We start from the raw sequence: 16,397 nt of genomic DNA, 5'->3' as shown, positions 1-16,397 counted from the left end.
TGCCTCCTGAGTTTTACTTGCCTGCCCCCCTAAAATTCACTTATCCTACCCATCTACATGTAAGCCTGTTTTTGCTTATTAAAGCGCCTTCACTGCACCCACCAGCCTTCGTGTGTGTCTGCATCTGGATCCTGCAATCCTTAAACTGTGACAGCACAATCTGACCAAACATGGACCCAGCAGACCAGCTCCTTTGCAGTCAGCCATTTACCTACCATTTACCGGCTCTGCACTCCAGTGGTCTGTCGGTCTGTAGGACCTCCAGCCTCATCGCCAGTCTCCAGGTTGTCCTCCTGAGTCTCTCCGCCTGTCTGGTTGGACCAGCAGAGCCGTCCTGCCTTCTGCCTCGGTCTGATACCACTCCCATCTGTGCAGTAAATATAAAGGTCGAGCAACCAATGTCATCTTAGCTTGGTATAAAGAAGGAATCAGAGGGAAAGGTGTTTTTAAAATTATTGTCGGCCTCAAAAATCCAGAGTCAGTCAATACACTCTCACTGCTCTCATCAAGCCGACTCCCAGCAGCATCAGGCAGCTGTTTTAATCACCAAAACTCAATTAGACCAACTAGCTTACGGATTTTAGCGACTGGTGAAGAAAGTCGAACGTTACGCAGCTTAATACCTGTTACCTGTTATGGTTAACATACATGTTAGCCAGAAACCTTGAAATATTTCTCAGGAGTTTGTGGAGATCGTAACAGATCAGAATGCTAATGTTGCTCTGCGTCTGCTACAGCTAATGTGCTAGCCACAAGGTTTGCAGATATCTGTGGATCTCTTCTGCCCCCAAGTGGCCAAAAAATCTGTTCAGTGTCAATTAATGTTTCAAGCAAATACCTACAGTATGTGCAGGGCTTCAAATTACCCCATTTTAATGACAAGATTGTGGATAATTACAGTGTGTTGACCTTATGACCCCTCACCCCTTTCTCTGTTTCCCAAATGCTGCCTTGCCACCCACATGAACATGTTGCTCCAATGTTATTAGTGTCAATTGAGCTTGAGATATTTTCTCCTCTTTATTGAGGGCGAAAAAAAGAGGGAAAATGGACGTGATTAAAGCCCATTGATTGTGAGATGTCTTCACGAGGCATTGAGGAGAGCTCTGAGTGCCTGCCGATGCCTCATTTGGAGTGGAGAGGAGGGGATAATGGATTTCATTGCCGTTCCTGCCTTCTTTATGGTTTGTGACAGAGTCGGGATGTCATCAGTTTAATGGCACTGCTGTCGGTCAGTTGTGACTCTCCTCCATCCTCACTTCCGTTGCCGCTGCTGTAGCAGCTTTTTCAAGGCTGAATATTTGCTGACAGCACAGCCAGTGTGAATAGGTAACAAAGACACACCCTGCTTCCAGAGATTCAAGCTAATAAAAAGAGAAATTTGCTAGACCATGATATGATACCTCTGCTTCCATTAGCTTTATTAGGACTGAGTGCAAAATTACTTCCAATTAGAGTTTCCTAGACAACATACTGGCTATGCATAATAATAGTCTTTGTCTCTCAGCCCCCACTTTTGCACCCACTGTTTTTTGCACTTGTCAGGAAATTGTTTTGCCTCTCCCCTGGCCTCTCAGAGGTAATTTTGTCAGCAGCTATGTCTGGACTATAGAGAAAGGCAACTTATTTCTTTCTTTCTGTGCTCTTGCATGTGCAGATTAGAGAAATAGAAAAAACACACGTGGAGACTCTGCGTGGATTTGTATGTGTTGTGAATTTCATAATTCTGTCTCTTGTCTTGCACTTTACCTCAGTTAGTGAGTAAGGATGTTATTTACGACATTGTTCCCAAAAGATTATTTCGTCAGTGTGGAGATGAAAAGCAGCAAGATGTCTCTCATGAACCGAGCGCCTGGCAGGCAGCACGCTGTGCTAGAGATGCCATGTCCCATGGAACACAACATCTGTTTCCATTAGGTCCGATTATAGCAACACCCCGCCTCAGAATACATCAACCAAGCTCAGGCGTTATAGGCGTCGCATGCTGATGACTTCACTTTCCATCTGCCACAGTTTGAGTAATGGCAAAGGAAAATGTCCAATTCATTGGAGAGTGAAATGCAATCACATAACCTCTCACAGTGGAAGCACATCAAGCTGCACTGCTTAATCTAAGATTTTTCTGAGGATTGTAATACAGATTCAAACAGCCACAGATTCTCTGTCTGAGCCGTTTACAGTTGTCTAGATAAGCTTTACACAACATATCATTGTGTATTTAGGCACTGCAGGGTGGAGAGTTGCTCGAAAAATAAACACTCAAACAAGCAACATTATGTGTTATGACATGAACAAGTGATAGGCCCAAAGCTTGTTTTATATTAATTCAGTTACAGCAATACTCTGAATTTAAAGCGCTTGGATGGTAGTCTCTTTTTTTAACATAAGTAAAAGTGTAAGGAGCTACTTAATTAGCGTGTTTATCTACTCTTATGTAAGCTGCAACATCATTAACTAACTAGCCTACATTACCTTGTGGGGTCACAAGTAAAAGCCTGGTTCACAGCTAGTACAGACAGGTGACAAATCAAAGGAAAAACCAACATAAAGTGTCTCAGTAAGGTGTTGGGCCACCATGTGCACCATGTCTACAAGTCTCTGGACTCTACTGGAAGGATGAACACCATTCTTCCAAAACATATTCCCTCATTTTGTGTTTTGATGGTGGTGGTGGAGAGTGCTGTCTAACACATCAGTCCAAAATCTCCCATAGGCGTTCAGTTGGATTGAGATCTGGTGACTGCGAAGGTTGTAGCTTATGATTTGCATCATTTTCATACTACTGTCACACTGTTCAGTGACCTCTCGTGCCCTTTTGGATGGGCAAATATCAAAAACACACTGTTTGAAAAGACAAACAAGTCCGTAAAATGCCATACAATGTTTATTGATTTCTACGTGGATCTCTGCATGGATCACATGTCCAGTGAACACACTTAGATGGTCTCTGAACATGCAGCTTTTAGCCCAGTAATATCTTGTGAAGCGTATATTTAAGACTCATTTTACAGGGTTCTCATTTTAAAATGACTCCTCTGTCAACATTAAAAAAAGTTTGCTGGAGTGCAGATTATTCATCCAACATCTGGAACTAGAGTTAGTGTATTTAACTAGCTCTCTACAGCTGATAAAATCTGCTAGTGTCAATTTAGCTAGCAAAATCAGCTTTTTTTCAGCTGATTTTCATCTCACAATGTTAGATGTTTCTATCCTCTTACAAGCAGTTTCAACACGCTGTAGCTTTAACACTAGATATTATTAGTGTTTAATATTCTGGATCCTCTTAATAATGTAGGTGTAGATTTAAGATCTGAACTGCAATTACAACATTTGTACATCACTATCATGGTGTTCAAGTTCTTTTGTAGGACAAAATAAACATTGTCCAGTTGTTTTATTTAATATCTATTATACTGCATTACAGCCATGCAAGGACAAATAGGTCCCACCACTAGAGCCCAGACAGCTGCAGGCTGGAGAGTATTACGAACCCTGGCCAGAGGCTCTCTGTGGAGGTCTGATTGACTGAGGCAATGTTTAATGATGCTGGTGTGTAATGATGGCTGGCATGAAATGATGCTATTTATATGCAGCAGAAGCACTTACCTTGTGTTTATGGCATGAAATACCAGGGATGTTTCTCTCCTCAACATTTCCTCTGCTTCAGCGCAGAGGGGCACACAACAAAGATGTGTGTGTGCAGAGTCGTCAACGTTAGAATCCAATCTATAATATTTTGATGTGATTGAAGACAGCTACCGGGAATGATCCAAAAACATCAACAGTTAAAGCTGAAATCTATAGAGTCACATCATGATTGCCTCACATTATTGCTGTCTTTAAAGAGTTATGTTACTAAATCATGTTTCATTATTTGCTGTCAAATAAGACTGATGCAAGCAAACCTGACTAATATCAAAGTTATCCAGGCAATATAAACCAGCCTGTTCTTATTCACATACACATGGTCAGCGAGTTTATTACAAAAGGCAAAATTTTTTAAAGAAAATGTTTGCCCACTTCAGCTAAAATATTGCTGTTTAAAACCCTGGAAACAGCGACTGAATGGAAGCGCTTAAAAGATATTAAATGGCAGTTTAAAAATAAACACTCTGCTATAGCTTACTGTGCGTGCAGGAGGATCACATATATAAGAAGTGGTAGAGTAGCAAACCATAGATAGCATTAAATCCCTCCTTATGATAGCTCAGCTTAGCATGTACCAGCAGCAGGATGGATCCGCGGACCAACAAATATTAGCCTCCAGGTACCTCCTGTGATACCCCTGCTAACGTACAAGCGAAGAGGGCAGCCTAGAAAAACCCATGTAATAGTGAGATCATCGTCAAGCTTCAGCCAAGCTCTGCTTCTGTGCAACCCAGGGTAAGCCAACAGTGTGAAAGTATCATTAGAGGCAAAAAGTCACACCAATTAGTAGGAAATCTCTTGCCACTACTGACTTGTTAAACAACTTGTATTACCCATGATCCTTAGTTGCCCTCATTATAGCTGTTAAAATCCAGCAACTAGAAAAGGATAAATATTATGTCAACCTCATCAGGAGTGTCCTGGGATGAGATAGATAAATCTTAATTACCTTGTTTCTTGCTGTATCAAAAACATGAGCATTTTAATTCAACACTTTAAATGATGTATAATATTGAAAGCTGCATGTAAATTATATTGTGCTACAAAAGCTACGTGTGTCTTGTTGGTGACACTGTATACACATATATAGTGTTAACTGTTTCCTTGTCTTTTGCATGGATCGGAAAAAGTCATTAATTTTCATTTCCACCACTGTTTGAGTGATGTCAAAACAATACATTATGAACATTTATATAGAGTGTACCTTGTAGTATTAGTACACAGTATAGTGTGCTCAACATCCTGAAGCTTTGAGAAATCTAGTGAGGCAGTGTGAGAGCATGCAGAGCTATGAAAGCACAAAGCAGGGACATTAACAAGACTAAATCAGCTCCTAGAATTGTAAATTTTGTGATTATGGATACACAGAACATTAGACTTTAGGTAAGAGGAAAGCTGATTTTTAAAAAGATGATGATCTGTCTATGAGGATTCTGCTGTTAATTGTATCAGAATGAATGCAGCACTCACAGCATTTGCTAAGTAAGTGGAGTCACCTTAAACCTTAAAAACCTCTCATGTCGGTTTCCTTAAAAGAAAGTTCCAGCTTTGAAATCTTTCCTCAGGAAATGTAGAAAATTAAAGTTTACTTTGAAACACGGTTAATTATGTGGAAAGAATGGATCAAGGCTTGCTTTTCTTCAGAAGAAGCTGAATGCTTATTTTTTCAAAGTAACCTGGCAAGTAGTCAGAGAACACAGAGCTCTTACTTTAGAGTAAACAGTTTTCAACAGTGTTTTTACTTCCATCATTAGATGGTAATGATGTCAAGATAGCTAGCACTCATACCTGAGGGAATAGTGTAAGTAAGTTCTTGATAAAACTTTGGTAAAGACTTCAGATGTTCAGAAAACAAGAGTATGAAATTGTGGATTTGATTATTCTCATATGCCAGCGGCCTGACTTTAGGGATGACAATGGTCAGTCTGCCCACCTCTTCTGCCCAGACTGAAATATCTCAACAGCTAATGGATGGAGTGCTGTGATGTTTGGTACAGAGTCTCAATCCTCGAGGGATGAAGTCTACTGATTTTGGTGATTCCTCAAGTTTTCCTTTAAGTTGACATTTTAGGCTTTTAGTGAAATTGCCTCAACAACTAATGGATGGATTGCCATATAATTTGGTACAAATATCTACAATTCCCTGCATGAATCCTAAAAGACCTTATAGGGAAAATGTCTCTACGTTTAGGTAATGGATTGGCACAAATTTCAACAAATTCAAATTTTGCCTGGATCTTCATACAAACTGTATAAAATAAATGACAAACTGTAAAGATATTAGGAGTTTTCTAGAAGAGAACCCCTTTCCACACAAGACCGTGAACTTCAGCCTCATAATTAGGTTAACAGACTACACAGTGAACTCATCACAGGCAGTTAAAATAAAAAATGATGCAACAGTAAACATGCCATCCCACCATGAATTATACAAGCAGTTAAGGCCAGTTAACAACATACACCGTCCCTCCAACTGAACCAGTGGTGTGGCAGTGAAAGCCATTAAGGGTTTCAGTTATTGACCTTTATTTACATTACCTCCATGGGGCCAAACACTTCAGATGAACCATCACTCAAAACAACTAAAAAACAGCCCTGACACTGCAAGCAATACAAAATTTGATATAAAATCTAACGTTTGCTGTGTTTTCTTCAGCCAGAAGTCCCATGTACAATATTGGCTCTCTGTCTCAGCTAAGCAGAACTGATAGCATCACTGAGACTCTACAAAGGTCTTGCTAATCACGGCTCCTGCATTATTGGAACATTTTTCACCTATCTGTGAAAAGAAAAGCCTTCGTCAGCACCATTACCCTTTTTGTTCCTTTTGCTCAGGCGTACAGACGAATGGTTTCAAGACTGAAGATTTTTTTTTTCTTCAAAAGGATCCAGTTCTTCAGTAAAACTACTAAAGTACTGTAGTTTTTGTTAGAAAAATAAGTTAGTTGTGACTTTCCTGTACATTTACAATAAACAGCATAATTTTGCTAATACCATCCTCATTAAAAGGGCTGGTATATGGAGGTGGGTAGATGGGTTGGAACACTCCTCTGGTGTTTTATAATTACAAAACTTATGCAATACTATCATTAAAGTAAGATAGATCCCCAATCATGGACCCTGCTAGGGTGCAGTTTCCAGGAGATTTATTTTTAAAAAGGAAAAACCCACATAATTAGCTGTAAAAACAAAGCATCATGTGTTGCAATTGAGACTTTGAAAAAGTTTAGTAAGCAAACAGAATCAACATTTATCTAAAAGATGCTTGAAACTGTTAGCTATAAGTATTGGATAAATTATTAAGATATTGTTATCTAAAAGTATGTTAATTTAAATGGTTAGCTAAATGGATAAACTATTAAATTACATAGCTAAAGGCAATGAATGAATCCAGCTTCATCTACTCTGTACTGGTACTGTATATTATGAAACTTAACAAAACCAATGTTGATAGATCAACTACCAAAAATCTTTACATTCAAATGAACACATTTGAAACATGATGACAGGGCTGCCTAGAAATACATCCAAGAGAAATATCTGCAGACTTTATCCACATTTAAAAAAAAAAAAATTGATTGCACAGTGAGAAGTATCTACAATCATGACATTCATTGCACATATTAATTGTAGTGAAATTATGCCATCACGAGTTGCATGATTAGACCAAATAATTTTTCATGTTTGATAAAGGCGATTAGCACTCTGGAGACCACCTACTATGCAGCCCAGAGGGAACGAGCTCTTTAGGAATACATTATGTGATAAATCAGATTAGTCCTTTCTTGTCACTGGGAGTGCTGAAACTGATCTTTGTGGAAATCTGCAGCTCGATATTCTCTGCAAGAAATAGGACCCAATCTTTTCTCATGCCTGTTATAAGCTGTGCAGTGCCTTTCATTTCCTTGAAATGTTGAATACAATAGTCAACAGTGTCTGTGACCATTTTCCTCGGACTCTATGCGTGTGTGTCTGGACTAAACATCCCTCCTGACTGAGACTGCTTGTTCATGGCTGCTTCTTTTGAAGCTATAGATCTGCCAACCATCCACTCTGAAAAAACCTCTATACTTCTGGATTTGTATCATTGCAACATTATAACTTGTTTAACCTGTGACTTTTTCTGTACAATAGCTCTGACTGGCTAAAATCTTAAGTCAGCTAGCATTTGGGTCACGTTTGAGTCTTGTATTTGGTGCTAAGAGTCAGACTCAAGATGGAATGAGTGGGCTTGATTTTATGGCCATGTAAGCTTCGACTCTGTAGCTACCATGCAATAGAAACTTCTAATGTATTTCATTTTTTCCTTTCAAGCTTAAACCTGACTTTTCTAAAGTGTGAGACATTTTCAGACAAGTACAAATACTGTATGTTACTCCCTGACCAATACTGGAGCATGATTCGATTCATCCTACAGTCTGTGAATTACAGTAAATGGTGTGTTGTACATTTCCAGCAACAGTATTAGTGTATTCTTTAGAATAAACTGGGCACTTTTTGCCATCTGCAGTGATGTGCACGGCTGAAAAGACAAAGAGAAGATCACCACCCACATATGCGAACTACATCTTAGGAAGAAGGAAATACGCCCCACAGCACCCACACTGTTTATTTTACATATGATCTCTGGGAAGTGCAGAACAGGAACACTAAAAGAAGTAAAGGATTTGTCTCGGAGAGCTAAATTAATCAAAACACCAAAATGTAGAAGTCCCGAGCTGGAAGTGCCCAGAAAGTCGGTGACAATGATACGATTTGAGGTTTTTCTGGCTGTTGGGTGAGAAATCTTGTATCTCAGTTGTGGCGCTTTCAGAAAAGTACAATGACAAAATGTTTGGCTACAGACAATTTTGTAAAACTCCTCAGGTAATGTCAATATGTACTGTCATCAAACCAAAATAATGTTGTTGTTTTTTTTCATAAAGTGCATCTACATTCACCTCTTTTTCGGTGCACTTTCAATCTGCGCACACAAAAAAAGAAAATTACATGTAAGTCGTTTTGCTTGACTGAGGTGGAACAGTTGGTGCAGCAATAAAAGCTAAATTTGACAAAGTGCAATGGAAAAAGACTCAGCCAACGAATCATCACAAACATGCTGCTCCACTGAAGAGATGGATGGAAAACATCAGATCTGTGTAAAGTGATAGGGAGGCTGTAACACTCCTCAAATTAATACACAAAACAAACATAAATGTTCATATTTCTAACATGTTTTTTTACATTGTTTTTCAATCTGTTTGAGATTCGACTGGAGCTCTTTTCATTACGACATCTTGTTGCAGCCCGCAATGGTTAAATGGCACAACTCTTACTATGGTTAAAAGTTGTGCTGTATTAGTAATGGAACCTGACTATATAAAGAGTACGTGCGTCTTTGCAAATGATTACTTTAGGCTTTATTTAGGGATCTTAGTAGAATTAAAATGTAAAAATAGAAACGCAGAGAGCACACTTGGAAAGGAAAACATCAAATTTTTGGTGGCACAGTTTGACCTTCCAGTGAACTGCCCCGAGGAAACGTCTCACCTACTTCTCCACCCTACAAACAAGAGCACTGTAAAGTATGTGCTGTACATTTCTCTGAGCGACTGGAGAGCTTCTCCCCTCTCAAGCTGAAGCTCTCAAAGTAATTGCAGCACCTTGGAGAGTGACAAGGGTTTGCTTTCAGGAGACTATTGTGTAATGCATTTTTGCTTTGTGTTTTCACCCTGCTTTCATAAGTGCTCGGCTGCCTCCATTTCTCCAACTCCTCCACGGAATCAATCAGATCAACTTCACAGCACCAGATGTTGTGCCAAAGCCTTGAGACGTGTTTGAGGTGCAAATCAGCGCTCATCAGTAGCTACAGAATTTCCTTTTCTTTTAAAAGATCTCTGTGCATAAAAGACTTCTACCTTCAGTGCCTCTTTCTCTTCTCGTCATTTACTTAAGAACTTTTTTTCTTAAAATTATATATTTTTTTTACCATCACAGGTTTGGAGCTGTGCTTTGCGATAAAGTTGTTTGTCTGCATCTCAATTTAATGATTTAGAGGTTAAGGCTTCCTTTTTTGTTTTATTGGTTTTATTAACTTTTATACACAAATGCAACAGTTGGCGCATTAATAAACATATGTTGATGGTGACTCATCCCACCATCCCTCCACACATGCAGTTTGCACACATTTGAACCTACTTTTGATCCAAATGTGTTAAACATACTGCAGTAATGATGTACCGCTGTCTCTCCAGATACAGTATGTCCCTCCATAATAATCTCATCATCAGCCGCTGCTTTGGGCAAAGTCCTCCGCCATTATCATCGTTATCCTCAGGTTATACCATCAGATGATTTGTATTCGTAATGGGTTTGGAGTTAATTAACACATGTAGTTATTATTACATGGTAGACTTAATGGGCATAGAGCCATCCCTCATGAAATGCACATACTTTTTCATTTACTCAGTTGCCACAGCAGGGCATCATATCACTGGTACCTGAAGAAATACACCTGCACCAATGCAGCTACATGCATTTTTTTTTTCTTTTCACATTTTGGAGTGAGTCACAGGTTTGTTATAATGTATGGTTTGCCAGTTAAAGATATCAATTTTGTATCTTTCCTTTTCATATTTCTCTTTGTTATTCATTTTATTTTCTGTACTCAACTCTCACTTGTAAATGAGATCTTGATCTCAATGGGACTTCTTGATTAAATAAAGTAGTAAAGAAAAATCAAGTGTAATCTTTTTTTGACCACCAGTGGCACTGCATACAGTAAACGGATCCTGTGTTGTTTATATCACCTGTCCTACAGCACAAGGACAAACATGCACACCACTGGCACAGAGGGGACATAATGTACAATATTGATGCTGACTTCACTGTCCTGGAAGGAAGCTGCGATAAAACATAAAGAAGAGGAGGGAAAAAGTAGAACGAGACAAACATGTGAAGTAGGGAAAGCGAAGAAGCTTATGTTAACCTGAATAAAAAAAAAAAAAAGGTACTAATCACATGAAGCAGGTGATAACAGCTGTATGACCTCACTTGGTTTCACACAGTTCCATATATCAGCTGATGGTGGCAGTAATAGGCTACACCATGTCATGTATCAGTGGACCAATTAAAAAGGAGAAGACCATGCTGGTGTCCTGAATTCTCAAAAGAGGCTTTGCAAATATTTTATCAGGCACAAAATGCATTTAACATGTTCATTAGATCTTAAGGATACTCAAATTGCATTTTGGTTGCAAAAACAACAACTTAAATAACCATATGTTGGTTGTCTCTACCCTTGGATACAGTCTGTAGGAGCTTACTAGGCCTTCGTTGTCATGGTAACAATAACACAATATAATAGGAGATTACCAGTGGTAATAATAAACACGTGGTTACGGTTGTGGAACAATCACAGTTTGGTTTAGGCACAAAAACTCTTAGTGAAGTTTAGAAAAAGTTCGAAAAAACTTTCTCCTTTGCTCTCATCATAATTATACGGTTACTAGAGGTCGCCTAACAATAAAATGTAACCGTGGGTCGTTTTTAAAGGAGGACTGTCTCACACATACAGAGTGATTTATGGTTTATCACATCAGAGGTTTGGATGTCACTTGCTGTCGTGAGGAGAGAGTGAGACACGATGATATTCAGTAGATGTGGAGCTAAAAAAAAAAAAATGTTTTCCAAAATCAGCTCACAGAGCTCACAAATGCTAATGCTGCTTTTGAAGCTGTCAATTATAACCCAGACTAACTTATAGAGCAATTCTTTTTAAGTGGGGAACTTGGACAGGATTTAATCAGTGAAGTATCCACCTGAAGCTTCATTATTTGAGTCGGTGTCTGAAAGGATCATTGATTTGCCCATGCAGCAGGCCGACACTGACCTGAGGCCCTCTGATCACTGACTGGGATCAGCAGGGCTCATCATTTATCCCGTGGCATACTGCTTGCACTGCACTGCACTTCTTTTCCCTCCCGTCCTCCTGAACGCACAGCTCGGCTTTCTCTCAGCTGTTCTAGCACGCGGAGCTGAGACAGAGAGGGATGCCGTCCTCCACAAATGATGCAGTCGCCCTCCCATCTTACCCGGTGACAGTTAAAGGACAATGAATAAATTCAAGGGCCCAGAAAAAAATACTTTGATATTGAACCAACAACAATATGACGCCAAAAAATTTAAAACTCATCAACGCCAGAATATGAGATGAAAATTGCCTTTTTGGACAGTTTTTTTAAATCAGCTTGCTGTTGCTTCAGCTGGGTTTGTGCTGTGTGTATATAACATGTGCTTTTTTCAACTGATGCTACACCGTGTCTTCCAGATCGCTTCCCCCCCACCTCCCAACACACACACACACACACACACACACACACACACACACACACACACTTTTAGTTATTTTCTCTCTGCTTCAAACTTCTAAAAGAACCACTCAGAGCAGTTTTCACCTAGCAGGTATTAAACAGCTGCTGGCCTTGCCGGGACCTAAAACTGTCCTCTGATAAAGTCTTAAAAACTGACATTGTGAAGCCACAGAGCATAAATCCTGTTACAGCTGCTGAGTGGTCTGGTTTCAAGTTAAGTTTAGAGCTTGTTATGCCCCAAAAACAGGTGGAAAGATTCAGAGGGGATAAAGCTCAGTTTTCTCTCTCACTCTGTCTGTTTTTTTTCTTGCTAATTTAGAAGGCAACATCCAGACATAATCACTGTCTCCTTTCCCTTCAGGGAAAAAACACATCCATCCCAAGATTGTGACTGGCATTTTAAAGTACTCCCCACTACCCTGCTCCAAACTTTATCTGCAATGGCAGCCCCACATTCTCATGCCAGTGATAAAAAAAAAAGAAGAGGAAATGTTTGATGAAAGTATCAGCTTCCTGTGATTTGATTTTGTTTCCTCATGGCAACAAGAGAGGGAGGTCTTTTTGCTTCTTTGTGAAGTAAAGAGGATTTTAATCTCACTGCGCCAAATGGATAATCAAAAAGTACGAGGCTGCAACAACAATTAGAAACTCCTCAGCATTACAACAATCTGACCCATGTGGTGTCATGATGTCGGAGGGGCTGGTGTCTGAGCAACAAAAGCCGATTAAGGGGAAAGGCCACTCACTACAATGACAAACAGAAAACATTAAGACGGGGGGATTTCAGTTGGAAAACTCATATCGAAACACAGCTGCATGTAAAACAAGAAGCGAGTGGACTGCTCCCACAACACTTTGAGACTAACTTAGTTCACTTTTCCAGGCTGCTTTCTACATTTGCTTGTTGTTTTTACCATTTGTCTCTTGAATTGTAATATTATAAAATTGATTGTCGCCTTTTGGATGACTGTTTATGTACCATATATAGTATATATTTGTTTATATTTAACTTTTATTCACATGTGTTAATAAGTGAAATGGCGACACATAATTACCTTTGATTCACTTACTCACAGTCGGTCGCGGTGGCAGCAGGTCATCCCTGTCACGGTCGGGGGTATGGCTGGACCCAAATGCAACCAACACAAAGAGGGTAGTGCAAAATGATTTAATAACAAAAAGTGACTATTTACAAAACACCGGTGAACCAACTGAACAGGAAACCGAAGCTGCTCTCATCAAACTCCATTGTGTGCAACTTTCCCAGCACCTGACAGTAGACAGACAAACATAGCGGAGCCTTTAGTAGCTAAAGAGCCAAATATTATTTGCAGGAGTTAGTGGAGACCAAAACAGAGTTAAAAGGAGAGTTATTATTGGACTTAGATTCATCAGATGACTGGAAACATGACGTCTGATTAATGATAATATTGCTCCATGTTTGGCACATCCACTTACAACAAGGTGATAATATGATAATGTTATGTTTACAGCTTGTTCTGATATCCCACAGTGCTCAGGAATGAGAATCTTAGTTTATTTATGTATTCATAATCTAGACAATCCATATATGAGAATACAATTCATATGACACAGGACCACATTCAGTTGTGATAAAGCATGTGCCAACTTTTTTTCTCTACATTTGATGAAGCAGATTTTTAGTAAACTGGGGAGTAAAATACAAAAAAAAAAAAAAAAAAGAACGTGGCAGTTTTTTGAAATGTTTTTTCCAGACATCCCCCTCACCCTGCTCTCTCACGTTCCTAATGGCTGCATCGCGGTGGTTTGGGGACGCTGGTAGCAGGTGAGGAACAGCAGCAGGTGTAAATGGAGCTCTAATGTGTTAAAGTGAGTGAGTTGCTGTGTTAGAGTCAAAACAGACCACTTACTTTGTGTGAAAAGCCATTGCCATCGATAGGAGCAGGAGACCTGTTTGCCCTCTGAAGCTCATTCCGTCACACAGCTATTATTATTCTTTTAAAAACTTGCGGATCATTTGAGGTCGTCGGTGCTGCTGTTGTCATCGAGCTGTGGAGCAGAACTGAATGTGTAAATATTTCACTTAATCCATGTGATGTGCTGTAGGCTTTTAAATGTGTAATTTTTCTGTCACTGAGATTGCTGACTAAGTGTGTGCCCTTTTTGTTTTTGCGTTTCATGGCTGGGTTACACCAGAAAGCGGAACAGAAAAATTCATCCATGCATCTATAAAATATTTGGTGCTGGAGGGTTTTTTTTTTTTTTGACGTAGTGACGACTCACTATAGTGGCTACTTAGTGAACTATTGTACCTGGTGAACTAACCACTAACACACTAACCAGCAGGGAACATGCGCTCTGAGCTTTGTTTCCTCCTATTCCTTCCTATTGTGCCTTTTACTGCCCCTGGCATGTTGTTCTCAGAATTTGCATCATTTCATTATTTAGGAGCGGGTGGCGATAGCTTGCTCGTTAATGGGACAATAACTTCATGGTTTATTCCAAAGATGTCTCCCATCGACCCATGTTTCATAAATGTCTACAAACAATGCCTCTATTGTGGAGCAGCATCAAATCTGACAGAGGAGGTTAAATAAAAGAGTATTGGATAAGACAGCTGATAATTATTAGCTGTTAGTGATTGTAGACAAGCTAGAGTAACATACCTCATTTTGAAAAATTTGCGGCAGTTCCATCACAACAAGTTGATTTCGGTGCTTCACTTTAAATGCTGGTGTGACCTTATCTGTCAACTTCTTTTCTCTTTGTTACAAAGCGCTGCTGCCTCAAAAATCTGGTAGTTATTGGTTTAGATATTGGGTTGTTTTTGTTATTGCTTGTTTTGTCGGCCCGTTTCGTCACAGAGTCACTGTGGTGTCCAGTACAACTCAGAGGGAACCTCTTGTCTTGTAAACACAATGGCAGCTGAAGCTCTTGCCAAGACTGGTCAGTAAACAGCAGTTAATGCTAATGTTGGCTCTGTAGCAACAGCAGAACCTACCACCTTGATACTTTCACAGTATTAATATAGTAACCAGACCTGACAGGGAAATCTCACTTTATACAATATGGGACCTTTAATGTAAAGATGTCTTCAGCTTATATTTGGAAACATCAAAAAACCTTTAAAATGCCAAAAGTTAAAAGAAAATAAACTGGGGGGATTCAGTTTCTTAAACAGGCTTAGATGCACAAAAAGATCAAACTGGTGACAATCCATCTCAGCACCGGCCCGTTCTATCAAACTGGATTTGTTATTCAGCAAACACACCAAAACACTCATGAGCAACTGACGTGGTTTAATAAAACATTCTGTCGCCCGCGAAATTGATCACTGGAACCTCCTTCCTTTGTTTTGTTTGCCATTAAAGAGTGCGGCAGCTGTCCCGCAGGTGTACGGTATTCAATCAAACTGTAGGTATCCAAATGGCAATTTCACCTCAAAATGAAACTCACGCTGTCCAAAAAATTGAGTTGTTTGTTGCTAAAAAACAATAAAGCTGCCAGAGAAGAAAGGCAAGTTCAACCTCATCTCCTCTCTGTTATTATGTTGTTGTTTTTTTTAACTCCACGAGAACAAGAAATCATTATTTATATGTTTTATTTTCCATGGAGCACAGTTTCCTGCCCATCACTCCTCTGTGAAGCACTTTGTCCAGCAAAGACTCAGAAAACATTTCAGTTGTGCAGGAAACAAAATGACCATCAAGTATGTTCTGAATCACGACTTTTCTGCCGTTTATTTTGTGGTATTTGCGGCAGTGGGGGTTTAATGGGGTTCTTTTCAAAGAACTTGTTCATTAAAAAAAAACGTGCCTGCAAAGACTTTCTTTGCAGCACATTTAGTTTCTTTTTGCTCACAGACAAGACATGGGTCGTTTTCTGAGTCTTTTCCCCAAGGTGAGTTTTTAATACAGCCACAAGCAATCATATTCCCTTTTAAGATTTTCCTTTTTTTTTTTTTTGCTTTTAATACATATCTTAAGGACAGGATCTTTAAATGCAGCTAAGCAGTTGATTTCCCCCACTGCATAGTTTAAATACCCCCTGGTGCCTTTACGTAGGCAGTTATGTTGATTGAGTCCATTGAGCCCTCACCCATAGTGAACTGAAAACATGTTCTTTTTTTACTATGGTCTCATTTGCACCAAAGAAAACCTCCAGAACAAACAAAAAAACACACATGAAAAGAAAGTAACTTCTGAGAAGGTGAAAATGGATTTTTAGAGTATTTTCTGAGCTGGTCTGGTATAATCTTTCCTTGCCGTCAGGTCTCTGACGGCAAGGAAAGATTGGATCTCCTCATATGTTGCACCAGACAATCAGGAATTTCAGCTTTGATCACAATATAAGCAAAGATCATTGATTCAGTTGCAGAAAATATCCCTCTGCAGAAAAACAATACTCTGTGGCTGT

Source organism: Seriola aureovittata, chromosome 5, assembly GCF_021018895.1.
Source record: "Seriola aureovittata isolate HTS-2021-v1 ecotype China chromosome 5, ASM2101889v1, whole genome shotgun sequence".
Classification (NCBI taxonomy): Eukaryota; Metazoa; Chordata; class Actinopteri; order Carangiformes; family Carangidae; genus Seriola; species Seriola aureovittata.
This window is presented reverse-complemented; position numbering follows the sequence as displayed.